This window comes from Cryptomeria japonica, chromosome 3 (assembly GCF_030272615.1).
Source record: "Cryptomeria japonica chromosome 3, Sugi_1.0, whole genome shotgun sequence".
In the NCBI taxonomy this organism is placed as follows: Eukaryota; Viridiplantae; Streptophyta; class Pinopsida; order Cupressales; family Cupressaceae; genus Cryptomeria; species Cryptomeria japonica.
The window spans coordinates 893,306,896-893,320,620 of record NC_081407.1 but is presented as its reverse complement, the minus strand read 5'-3'; the positions used below and the strand labels follow the sequence as shown (position 1 = coordinate 893,320,620).

General features: G+C 36.6%; 1 protein-coding gene across 1 annotated transcript in view; it reads left to right on the top strand.

Annotated features, from left to right (window-relative positions):
• The first annotated feature begins 4,165 nt into the window (after window positions 1-4,165).
• LOC131059732 (ATP-dependent Clp protease ATP-binding subunit ClpA homolog, chloroplastic) overlaps window positions 4,166-13,725 on the top strand; it is a 48,491-nt gene continuing 38,931 nt past the window's right edge. Inside the window, exon 1 of the mRNA XM_057992763.2 lies at window positions 4,166-4,406. The gene's annotated coding sequence lies outside the window, so the exon portion shown is untranslated. The remainder of the gene's footprint in view (window positions 4,407-13,725) is intronic.

The following is a 13,725-nucleotide window of genomic DNA, read 5'->3' as shown; positions in this document are numbered from 1 at the left end:
GGTGCACCCATTTTTTTTCCCTTTTGCTAGAAGTTGAACCAAAGAGAATTGCTTCTCAATTGGATCATTTTCTTGGGAGATGTATGGTGAGTGTCTTGGGGCGGATTCTTCCCCGCCCTTGCACTATGATATTGGAATTTTTTGGATAATTGACTTGGTGAGGCTTCTACTCTTAAATTTTTTTAGTAAGGCTTACGTTCAATCTTCAATGATAAATTCCCCTAGGAGGCTTCCCAACCTTTAGAACAAAGGCTTTACGTATCTCATGGATACTGGGGGAAGGATAATCAATGAGAAAAACCATTGGACATGATTTTCATCACATCCACATTTGATTATAGTGGGTTGGAATTCTTGGCGTTAGTCGTTCCCCACTTAGGTCATTCCCCTCTCACTGATCTTATGGGCTTCTTGAGAGGGCAGGCTTGCTAAAGGTTGTATCTTATTTGCAAGAAATGAAAGAAAGCAAAAAGAGTGAGTTTGGTTTTTGATCACCCAATTAAGGGGAGATCATATACCTATCACTTTTGAAACACAAAAAACAAGCTTTCTTTTTATGCCAACATCTCAATGTGATCTAAATTCTATTTGGAGATGTTGCTCCAAAAAGCATGGTATTCCTTTAATCCCAGATATCAATGATGAGTTGTTCTTTTTAAGCAAAAAAAGATCACAATTTTGAAAAGCTTTTTGGAAATGAAACCTGGTCAATAAAACAAAAATCACGAATCAAAGATTGCAACTATGAAATTTTTGAGAAAACAAGAACTTGAACTTTTGGAAAAATGTCTTGTTCTTTTTACCTTGCAAAAATGAAGTGTGAAGTGTTCTTTTTACTACTTTGTAACAAAAAGAAATTTGTTTCGTTCTTTTTACTTTGCACCAATGAGAAGTGTGAACTAATCTTGCAGGAAAAGAAAAGTTTGTTTTGTGGTTCTTTTTATCTTTGCAAGAAAAGAAAGATGAGATTCCTTTTAAGCACCAAAACACAAATGAAATTCTTTTTAGGGAACACTAAAAGAAATGTGTGATTCTTTTTAGGAACTTTTGAAAAACGAAAAGTGAATTATTTTTAATTCCCAAAAAGAAAACTTTGAAAAAAATCTATTCTAACTCCTCCAGACCCACAACAAAGATTAGAACCTGCAAAAACCTTTGAAAAATTAGCCAAGATTGTGGACTTACAAGCCTAAGTTCTTCCTTGAGGTTACAATTTTTTTAACTTTCTGTCTGTCTCAAAAGCGCTAAACCAGAGACCAAATGCGCTACAAAAACAATTAAATGCGTTAGAAGAAGGATTAAAAGCACTAGAAGGATAATAAAAGGCGCCAGAAGAACCGTTAAAGGCATTAGAATAATTATCAAAAGCACTAGAAGACCTACCAAAAGCTCTAGAATAACTATCAAAGGCGCTCAAAGAACTGTCAAAAGCGCTAAAAAAACTGCATTCTGGGTCTACGTGAAAATCTGCAAGAAAAAGCTAAAGTCATGGGTCGCCCCACGATGGGCGCCAAAGATGTATACCTGAAAAGATGTTAGTGATCAATTAAGAATTAAATGAACAAATATACCAATGAAACATTACATATGAAGGATAGAACAAGTTAAACAAGTTAAACCAATATCCTCTCAAAACAGTTTCAGTGTTCTCTATCTCATAGGATTCCTTGAGTCATGATTGCTCTCAGATCATTGAGCAATTGACTCTTGGGATGACAACTCTAAGAACGAGTGATATGTGATAATATAATCTATATGCAAAGCAACTAAGATCTATATGATGATTAACAAAGCTTGCTAAGATGAGATATTATGCTATGATAATGAAACTAACTATGCTGTGATATGGATATTAAGTTATACTAACATGCTATACTAACATGAATATGCTATGCTAATGATATGAAATGCTTCTGAATGTTAAAGATTATGATTTAAATAAAGAGAGGAAAAACTTAAGACTTGATGAAATACACTATAATCTGGATGCATGAAACTTGGATGATTGATAAAGAGGGAAATGAGGCCTATTTAGAGAAGAAATGGGCAATTGGATGGTTAAGCTTGAATAATCTTAACAAGGGTTAGGATTGAAGGATACTCGATCCATGTGACACTTTCAAACCAATCCCATGTTGACAAGTGTCAATATGAGAAGGCTTGAGAGAGGAGAGAAGAGGCATTAAATGCCTGAGGAGACATGAGGGTCACCCTAGGAGGGTTTGGTTAGGGTTGAGTTAGTGGATAAAGTTTTTATCCAAAGGAAAAACTCTTGTGCAAGAGTTAAAGGGATAACCATGATCAAAGAAATGAATACTTGAAGAGACCCATGTGTTAAAATGATGGTTAAGTTAGAGGAAAGTCTCTACTCCCCCCCCTCCCCTCCACACACACAAAAAAAAAAACAAAAAAAAACATCTACATCTACATCTACATCTACATCTACATCTACATCTACATCTACATACATACATGTACACACACACACACACACATGTACATATATGTATATGTATGGATGTGTGTGTGTACATGTACACATGTACACACACACACGTACATATATGTATATGTATGCATGTGTGTGTACCTGTACACACACACATGTACATATATGTATATGTATGCATGCATGCATGTGTGTGTGTGTGTGTGTGTGTGTGTGTGTGTGTGTGTGTGTGTGTGTGTGTGTGTGTGTGTGTGTGTGTGTGTGTGTGTGTGTGTGTGTGTGTGTGTGTGTGTGTGTGTGTACATACATGCATACATACATACATACACATATACATTAGTAATCCTATTTTAATGTGTAATAGGTATGTTGATAGTTTTGAGTAGTTGAATATAATTTTTTTGTGCAAAGTAGATTGGTAGGATTTAACATGTCATTTGGACGAGCTTTGTTGTTTATATAAATTAGTAGATTGATAAAGGCAAAGATATCAAAGTCCAAATGCTTGAAGATGAAGATGTGAAGGATGTTGAAGATAATGTTAGTAGTTAAAAGCTATGACACAACCTCATCACCTATATTTGCCATCTCTATGTTTAAGTAGTTGATTATAACAATTGATTAAGTGTATACCTATATAGGAAACCACCTTTGCTCAAGTTGTCATGACTAGGACGAAATATTTCATCAAAGTCACTTGCAAATGAATGTGGCCCTCATTATACCTCAAAGAATTTGTACCTTGGTAGATAAGGTTGACCCTTTAAATTGAATTTTCTCTTATGTCAACCTATATTCTAAATTATCTCAAGTTGTGATTGCACTTTTAAATTATTATTCTAGTTAATATCAAATCTTCTAATAACATTCCAAATTACAAGTCCAACTATTTGAATTATAGCTTTGCTACTAGGGATCTAACTATTAAACTAAAAATCAACTAATTAAACTTCAAAAACTCTGTACTAAGAATCACTGTTCATCAATATTTAGTGAATATTTATTCCAAGAACCAAACTCAACTTCAATTATGTCTCTTAGGAATAAAACTTGGAGTCAAATTTAGCTGTAACAATTAAAATCTTCATTATTTCTATTAAATCATCATACATTTAGCTTGCAAAAAATTGACTCTAAAATGCTCATAGCTTTAATTTCAAAGTGTTATCAAACCAATCTTTTAAGCATTTTATCATAAAGTTCGTAATTTTTTAGATTTAATTATATGAACATTATTTTTCTTCATATTAATATTTTCGACTTATCAAAACTAATCTATCAATTATAAAACAAATACTATTATTACAATACTCAAAAACATATTCAGTAATAGACCTATCTTTAAAAAAAAAACAAAAACAAAACTTAGACACCAATACATTGCTTGACCAACAAGTTAAAAGAAAGCATTAAATTGCTATGATCAACATCTAGACACTGACCACAACAATCTAGACCAGCATTTAAATTACATCTGGACAATGACCACAATGATCTGGACCTCTGGACCTCATACATTCCTTGAGATCGTTGAATGGATTTAAAATACAAACACAAAAGTTCATATTCTCACGTTTAGCACGGAACTATGTTCGGTGAGATTCCCTTCATCGTACGGTTTGGTTTTCTCCCAAATCTTGAAAAAGAAAAGAAAGAAAAAACACAAATAGGTACAAAGCAAAAATATACACGCTTCTAATTCACTAATGGAATCTTAAGCCAATATATGAGGCATATTTAATTATAAACACGACAAAGAGAAGGATAACAATCTGGAGTTTGTAAATCGGTGGGAGGACTTCTGCCTCTCTCCGGAGTTTACCAGTATCTTCTAAATTTGTCCGCCTATTCTTTCCCGAGGTTTATTTAGATCAAACTATTTTCAATTGTTTTGGGACTCCAGAGCCAAGCCAGGGGCCATCACATTTCATTTTTTCTTCTTCAGCAGAAATAAAAGGTAGACAACAATTCCTCTATCTTCATCCTCTTTTCTGTTTCACCGCCCTTTTAAAGGCTTAAGAATCTCATATGATTAATGGTTTTTTAAATTTAAATTCATTCCTTTGTCTTTTACATTGCATTGTATGAACAAAAAGAAACACTTCTGAATTGAAAAAAAATCTCTCTGTTTGTGCATGTCAATGTGTGTATTGAAAAAACATCGTTAATGGGTCCTTTGAAAGGCTAACTTAGTTGATTCCCTTTCAAGAGGGAGGAACCAGTTCCACCTAATAAGGAAACAGATTCACAGAGACCCTGAGTTTAAGCATAAAATTGGTTAACCATGTATACTGAACCTTAGTTTAATCCTTTTCAAGACCGAACAAACTATTTTCACCCATGTGGGGTCGTCAAAAGACCTGCCAACAAATACAGCTGTATTTTTGCATTTCATTGTTTGTATTAAAACTTCATTGAACTTTGTTTCTGCATTTCATTTTTGTGTTGAAATTTCATCTCTCTGGTTTTGCATCTTATATTAACATTTTTGGCCTGATACGAATATGTTTACTCGGCCTTTGGGTTTGGCGTGATCCCGATTATTTTTTGGGGAAGATTTTTAACCCGTGCTAGAGAAGTTGTTACTTTTGTAACTTTGTATACATTTGACTGGCAAGATTTTGTGTGTTTTTATAGCTTTTGTTTATTTCAATGGGTATGGGGTGATTTAGTCTGTTTATAGTTTTTGTTTTCTGATTAATTTTTTTTTTTAAATTTATTTATTTATTTTAATGAAAGAGGGTTTATCAGAGTTCTTCATCCTAACGCAAAGGGGCTAATCTTTTAGCCCATTTTTAAGAAACTCGATTTATGAAACCAAATGTAGCTTTTTTTCTATTTTGGTTTAAGCAGTTTTTAGAGTTTTTTTTCTCTTTTCAAGTCAAGACATTCTGATTAGGTTGGGTTAGTACTTCTGAGGTATTTACTCAGACCTAGGACCTTGCATCAGTATTTTAAAGCAGTTTATCGTTAAGCCATAGATAGTGAGGATTGAAGCTTCTCGAAGTTTATTGAATGAAAGTATTTTTATTTATTATAATGTAATTATTTTTATATGTAAATTCATCTTGACGATTGTCCTTCTGTTTGGATGCCATAACCAAGGGATATTTGTTTGCTATTGAATTGTGATTACTAATGGCGGGCCTCTAATTGTGTGGGTGTAATTAGAACAAATAGTTAGGGGTTGCAATTAATGTATCTCAGTGTGAAGCTTATGGTTAATTTAGCTTAGAGTTCCTTAAATAGGATTCCCTATATGAATTTCAGGATTAGATGCTGCCAACTCTTCAACGTCTTGTACTATAGAAGTATCAAGTTGAATGCTTATGTTTTCATAATCTTTGAAAGTGTTTTAAGGAGATTTTGTATGAGGCTTGAAAGGGATGAGATGCCTTTAGAGGTATGTTTATATAGATAGTTATGACTTTGGGTTTGGAGCCATTTGAAACCCTTTCCCCTTTACAATTGCCTTAGATTCACCCAAGGATAATGGATTTGTTAGTTTCATATCTCGTCTTAATTAGATTTGACATTTTTAAATTTTAATCATTTGTTCTACCAAAGGTGACTTTGAGATTACAAGTGCTATAACTGAAGTGGTGGACTGTGAACTGGGCCCTAGTTTGTCTCGTGTAAATTTCCATTCAAAGAGTGCTTGGACACTTCATGTGTCCACTCAAGGGGGGGCTTATCTTGGTGAGTTGTCAATTTTTTACCTTGGAGTCAAAATCCTACTAATTTGGATTGCAAAAGATTTTGCATTTGAAATCTATTTAGAGTAGTTTCACCTTGGAGATGGCTAAAAGTTAGTTTGGAAGAAAGGGAATAGAAACAATTTTTAAATTCTATTTATTATTTATTTTTGGGTTTGGTCTTTAAAGACTTGTGCCTTGGGTTGTATTTGGTAACTTGTTAAACTTTAGTCTAATCGAAGAATTCCGGTAGTGTCTTGCCACATAGCTTCTAAGACTCTTGAGGATCATGACAAATGTACTCGAATTCTTCCCTCGGTTTGCTAGTGTCAAATTGGGATTAGCTAGATGGTTAAGGAACCCAGAGTAGCTTGAGGGGTGATGCATTGGCGACAGAACCAAAGTTAGACATAAAGCTGGTTTAAGAGTTTTTAAACTATGTTCCACCAACTTTCTGGGATGGGGATGGGGGGATACATTTTGGGATGGAATTTTTTGAGGCCATTTTTGGGGATGACAAAGTGATGGCTATATAAAAAATATGGAAATTTTTAAAAATATAGGGAAATTTCAAACATTCATATCATGACATTGATAACATTGATAAGGCATTCATCATATTGACATATACATTATAGAATCCTTAATAGACAACAATAGAGTTCACATTTTGAGAGTTGAACAAATTAAAATTTAATTGCTTCCATAATTCATTGTCTATGTGCATATGATATAAAATGAAAAAATAGTAATACTATAAAATGCCTAAAGGTGACAAGTTTGAACTACAAATGTTAAAATGACAAAGTCACAAAACTGAAAAACATAGTGGTAGAGAGTGTGAGGTTGCCCTTAATTGGCATTTGCCAACACTACGTGATGTTGTTTTTAATTGGCATCTACCAACACTACATCAAAATCGGAGTCTAACTTTGAGTCATTGTCACTATGAGGGACTGCCTCATTTTAATGGAATTCCAACCAATCCCTCTTTTGTCTCATCATCAGTTTGAGTTGCATCCTTTGGATCAACATCCCATTGTAAAGCTATAGTCTTTCAAAAGTCTTAAATTTTGGCAATCTTGGAGTTGCAAAGCACTGTGTATGACCAAGTTTTATGTTTGTCCAGATGTCAGCCTATTTCTCTTGATAGAATGAATGAAGCTATATGTGGACCAATTCCTCTTTGAAGTAGAGGAACTAGCAGCTTATGAAAGGAGGTGAATAGCAAGTGTCCTCAACTTTGGTGTATCCTTACCTGGCCATGTTCACCATTCGGTAGGATTAGTCTGAGCTAATGTAGCTGTATCTTTCCCTCTGATTTGTTGAATGTTTGACCACAAAGATTAGTAAAGGAAAGCCATTGCATGCAAAGTAAACCTGACTCATCAATAGTATATATCTTTCAAAGGCCTTACATTAAACCTTCTTTCACCTCTTTGTCATCACAAGGAAGTAACCTACTAGAGTTTGGTGCATACCATTTGAGATTTAGAGCAAAGGCTGCCATATGAAGTGGGGTGTTCATAGTGTTCCATCATTGCATCACAATGGACTTAACATTTTGATCATATATTTCCAAATCACAATCTCTATTACAAATTGCTTGCACTATTTTTCCAAGCATGCTTTCAAATGTCTCATAAGTCTCTCCAAAACTAAGAGAGTCCATATCAACATATCTAATGATATCTACAATAGGTGAAATGATGGAGCAAATATATCTGCAAACAAAAATTTGAAAAAAGACAAGTTAAAAAAATAGAATTAGAAGTTTATTTTAAAATGAAAATTAGCAGTCAAATTAAATATCTATTGATAAAAATCAGCAAGTTATTAAAAATCAATAATTTCTTACCTCATAGTGGATTGCCAGTCATAATTAAGAATTTTTTGTTTAATGTTTTTTCCTTCTGTAGTGTTTGCAGTAGGTCATCTATTCCACTTTGAATAAACCATCATCAACTGTAGAGCCTTCTACACCTCAAGCATTCTCTCTAACATAATGAAATAACTGGCATATCTTGTCTCCATAGGTTCGAGGAATTCTTCTTTGAAAATGTCCTAAGGAGAGCAAGTGACATATGGTGGTTGCAAATAAACATTTGAATATCTCTAGCTTTTTCCATTGTCTATTGCATGCAATCTATCTTCCCTATGATTTTAAATGTGTTGTTCAATGCATGAGCACAACATGGGGTGCAAAAAACGTGCTTGTGAGCACCCTCCACCATCATGCAACTAATTTGCACACACATGCTAAATCAGTGGCCATTTGTACAACATTTGAGACCTCAAGCTCCTATATGGCATCTCTAAAAATATAAAATTGGAATTTTGTAGCACTAAGAAAATAAGAGCCAGTTGAGCATGTGACTATGATGTTGATGAGTGGCTAATGTCTAATATCGGTCCACACATCCATGACAATAGATTAGGTTGACATAATCCAACTTTGTCCCATGTCCTCCATCACCAAACTCACCTTAGAATATTCTTTGTCAAGGAGGGTAATGCATAATTTATGTTCTCTAGAGTGGTTAAGGAGGGACCAACAAAAGCTACATCTTTGAAAATTCATTTGAAGAAAGGAAAATGTGCTACATGAAATGGGATGCATTAGCATGGAAAATTTTGGCAATGGAAGAATCTGCCACATCCCTTGATTGCACATTGAACAAACTTGCAATTGTCTCCGCTTTCTTATTAGCAAGTTTTTTTCTTTCCTCTTGTTGAAACATAACCACTACCACTACCACTGCCAACCATAAGGGGCATATGCATAGCTGATTGTGCAGATTGTGTTGGCATTGGCAACACCTTAGACCTTGATTCTGCCTCCCAATGCAGTTGTGCAGATTGTGTTGGCATTGGCAACACCTTAGACCTTGATTCTGCCTCCCAATGCATTCTATGAACCTCTATCTTCTCATCCTCTATATATTTACAAACCTTCACCCGTTGCCTTGTATAGCTCAATAGATAATAATACACTCTTGTGTAACTCCCTCTAAAATTTGTTCCACAAATGTGACAGTCACACTCTAGTACCCCCCTGTTGGTGTACGTTTTATCATATACCGAACATTAGAATAAAATATCCAAGGATACTTGTTGACGTGTATTTTGTACACCATCATACACAGAATAAAATACCAATAGGCATCTTATCCTCTCTTGAGAAAATAGTCTCTAACTGCTGAAGATTCGCGTAATGGATCAGTTAGGTGGACTCCAAGGTTCTTTTAGTGGGGTCTCCACGTGTGGACAAGCTTTTTTAGTGGTATGATGTGATTTGCTGTTTCCTCCAAGGGGTCTTACGTATTCAAAGCTCGAAGATTTTACTAAACTAAAGGGAATTTTCAAAAAAAGCAAAAAGATAGGGTTTAAGAGGTCTAATCTAGCCTAACCCTATGAATGACTTAGCATGGACGAGATTTGGCAAGACTCAACCAACTTCAATTTTGCCATAAGATAACAACTCAATTGAAATTAGTGCGATCTTCTAAGGTAATATAATGATATTCAATGCATCAAAGACCAAGGACACTACTACGAAGGTACATATCCAAGACACAATGATAATTGAAGATTAAGGACTCAAAGTGTTCTCCAGTCGACCACGCAAGGCGTTCCTACAATCAGCAAGAAGCTAGTGGTTTGGATTGCGAATCCTACCAAATATCAAATCTCACACTTAGTCTTTCAAATTAACAAACTACTTCGATTGAGCACGATTCAAGTGTATCAAACAACCATGAAGATAACTCAAGAAATTTGCAACAAAACACCATAACTTCAATATTTTATTGATTTCCAAGTCATCATGTACAACAATTGCTTGAATTTCTCTCTTCAAGACTCAATCTTGCTACAAAATAAAATTGCTTCTAGCTTTAATCTCTCTTCTCTATTACATCAACTATTGACTCTTCGACTATTAACTATTGAAATGAAAAATGGGGGTATAAATAGCATCCCCAGTTACAATGAAAGGTCCAGATTGAAAGTAAATCAACGGACAAGATTATGACACCTAAACCCTAATTAGGGTTTGTTACAAATGACCTCCTTTTTACTGAACAATATTAAATACATAGCCAAATATTAAATTTGGCACAAAAATCTAGGAGGTATCAACCAATGAGAAATAAGATGTCATGTCATCTGTAACAACCTTTCATCTAGAATCTTATTCCCTTTCCAATTCTCTTTCTTAGCATATGCAATGAATTTTGTCACGATTCCTTCGATTTCTGTGATTGGAATCTCGGGAAGATTCTTGATACTCTCTTCTAAGTGGATGACCTGATCGAATGCATCTAGAAGAGCTGCGTCCCAAGTAGGTTCAAGTTCCTTCGTTCTATCAATCAGGAGCATGGTGGCATACATCTGATCATACTGTTCATCTGTAACATCCGCGTCCTTGCGAAAGATGATCTTGATTCTATCCTCAAATTCCTGGATATCCACATCTGTCTCGACCTCGATCCTCCTGCCAAGAATGGTACGAAGTACCTCAAATACTCTGTCCTGGATCGGATTGATTACCTCCTCAACTTGACCACATCTAACACTGATGTCCTCGAAGAGAACACTCTTTATATGGAGTAAGGTTGACCACTGAAATAAACTGTGAGAATCACCTTCCAAGATCCTCTCTTGCGCTAAAATTCTTCTGGATGTGTGTCTTATTACTTTCAAGACAGGGATGACAACGTCCTTGGTATGGGCAAATGCAGCTACTGTTGCCATCAATCTGTGGATTATCTCAAGAACTTGGATAGCCTGATGAATAATCTTTGTCATCCTTGAAACAAAATCTATGGCCACTGTACGAGATCTATCCATCCAACTACATGTACGCTGGACCAGGTTCCTGAATCTTTCTGCTTCATTGATCGATTGAAGGGGCAATGCCTGCACTGGTGATCTAACTGGATCCTGACGTCCCAAAGGTTCATTGATGTGACTGAAATATGTCCTCCATGCACCGACCTCTCTCTCAAGCTTTCTATTCTTTTCCACTTCTTCTCTAAACTTGTCCTTCAATGCTTCAAATGTGTCGGTGGCATCATCTAAAGTCTGCTCTGCTGTGGATGGTCCTAACTCAATAGTCTGTACATCATAATCCTCTGCTAGGATCTCACCCTCATATTTGTCTGCTGCCGGTGTAGCTATCTGCAATTTCCTAGATCCAGTCTCATCTCGAATCATCTTGGACATCTTTGTAGCCTTCTTCTTCTCTGTTATTACATGTGAATGCCCAACAAGGCTCTCTAAATCAATTGCACTGTCCTCGTCCTCTACTACGATCACCTTAGTCAATCTTTCCTTCAACCAATCTGGGATATTCGATCTTGTCTCTTGAACTTGAATTTCTTTATGTACTATTTCTTCTTGTCTGGGAGGAGATGTTATTTCATTGTCTTCTTCTAACTCATAGTCTTGGAGAGATCCATCTGACGAAACATGCTGTGCCTGCCCTTCCTCCTGCCTGTCATTCTGTACCATCGACTCCATGGACTCTTCCACTCGAACTGTTCTATCTTCTGGTCTGGAAGAAGTACCTGGTGTTTAATCTTTGTTGGCACCTTGCTTTTTCTTGGAAGACTCCTTCTTTTCTGATCTTTCCTTTCTCTTCGAACCTCTCGAATGGAGATTGCCCTCACTGGCACATCGAAGGTTACCTTCACTTGAATTCCTAGGATTGGGATTGCCTTCACTCACACTGGCTCCGCCTTCGGCTGGTTTCTCTTCCAAAGTAAAAGACATAGCTATGCCTTGTTCTCTCAACTTCTGATGCTGAACGTCTACCCATCTGCGAGTACAAGACAAGACTGGTGCCATCAAATCATCTAAATCCACGACCTCGGGCTCATTCCAATCCAACCTTATTGTTTTGCTTTCTCTATCATAGGAAGACTGGACGTGCCTGCCATTGTCCTGAGCTTGGTCGGCCACTCTGTAAATCCTGCATTTCTTGATTAAATCCAAAGGCAATCTAGAATGTATCTTTCGTTTCACTTCAAGATCATCTAGGAGGTTCATCATAAAATCCTCAATCTGATGCTCATGTCTAAATCTTCTACCGACCGTCTCCTCTAAATGTCCATGTGGATCAAAGCTATTTCTCCAAGCAAAAGATGAAAAAGAATACAAGGCTAACTCCTTCTCTGCGTCATCCATGGCTAAGACATTAGGACATACCTCAACTGAATTACCCAAAATAATAGGTACCTGAACTCCATTCTGATGTCTGTGTCTGAATGCCTTCACATATGCTACCAACTGCCTTGTTACTTCAAGTAACACAATTCTGTCTGTCGGGTACCTCGGCAACATGTATGGGGGTAAAGGACATCCATGCACTCTAATGTAAGTGAACTTGGGAAACTGAATGAACCAAGCACCGTACCTCTTGATGAATTCCTGGGCATCCTGAGATAATCTGTTGTGAATCCCTCCTTGCAACGTCCTTGTGATGTTCATCGTAAAAGTATCATTAACTAACTTGTAGTTTTTCCCTGGCGGATGATGCAAGTAGGCATAGGATTCACAAGCTCTGACCTCGCCGGGTCCTCTTCCAATCATTCCTCTGTGAGGTAGTCCTGCGTACTCAACACTCCTGATCAACGCATAGATGACGTATGAACTCATGTGGAAGGACTTAGTAGCCCTGAGTCTCCTCAACTGTACGTCTAAGCAATGGCTAATTATCCTAGCCCAATGTATCGTACCCTTTCCCTGAACAATCACCTGGATGAAGTAAAACATCCACTTCTCAAAATAGAAGGCATGAGGTGCTCCTGTAACTCGGTTGAGCATAGTAATCAAATCTCTGTACTCCTCCTGGAAATCAATCCGATGCGGTGTGTTCGGTACCTTGCTTAGACGGGGACGACTCTTAAGTAGCCAGTTCTTGTTGATTATGCTTAGGCAAGCATCTGGATCATCATCGTACACTGATCTGGCTCCTTCAATGCTCTTATATATCATGTCCCTGTGCTCTGGAAGATGGAAAGCTTCACTTATAGCTTCCTCTGAAAGGTACGCCAAAGTGTTTCCCTCATTGGACACAATTGTCCTGGACTGTGGATTGTAGTGACGGGCACACTCGATCATCAACTCGTGGCACTGAATAGATGGAGGAAAACCGGCTGCCTTGATGATGCCACTCTCTATTATTCTCCGGGCGACAGGTGATGGCTTGCCAATGTAAGGGACCTCTCGAAACTTCTTCGTGCTAAAGTTCCCCAAGTTTGTATCTCCAATGTTGCTCCACTTCGACACGATCTTGGTCTCCACTTCTTCGGTCTTCTGATCTTCTTTCATGAGAGCTGAGCGGCTGGTGGATGCTCCCGCCTTTGGGGTTGCCATACCTACACAACATTTCATTATAAGAACTACATTTTGCAATAAATAACGTTGATTAGAGAGATAAAGTTTTTAGGAAACCTCATGATAAGTCTCTAGAGTTATCATTTCCTAAAAAACAACGATTGAGCAAGGAAATTCAAAATTTCAAAACTTAAAATATGACGATCAATAAATAAAGCAATAAAATCAAATCGCCATACC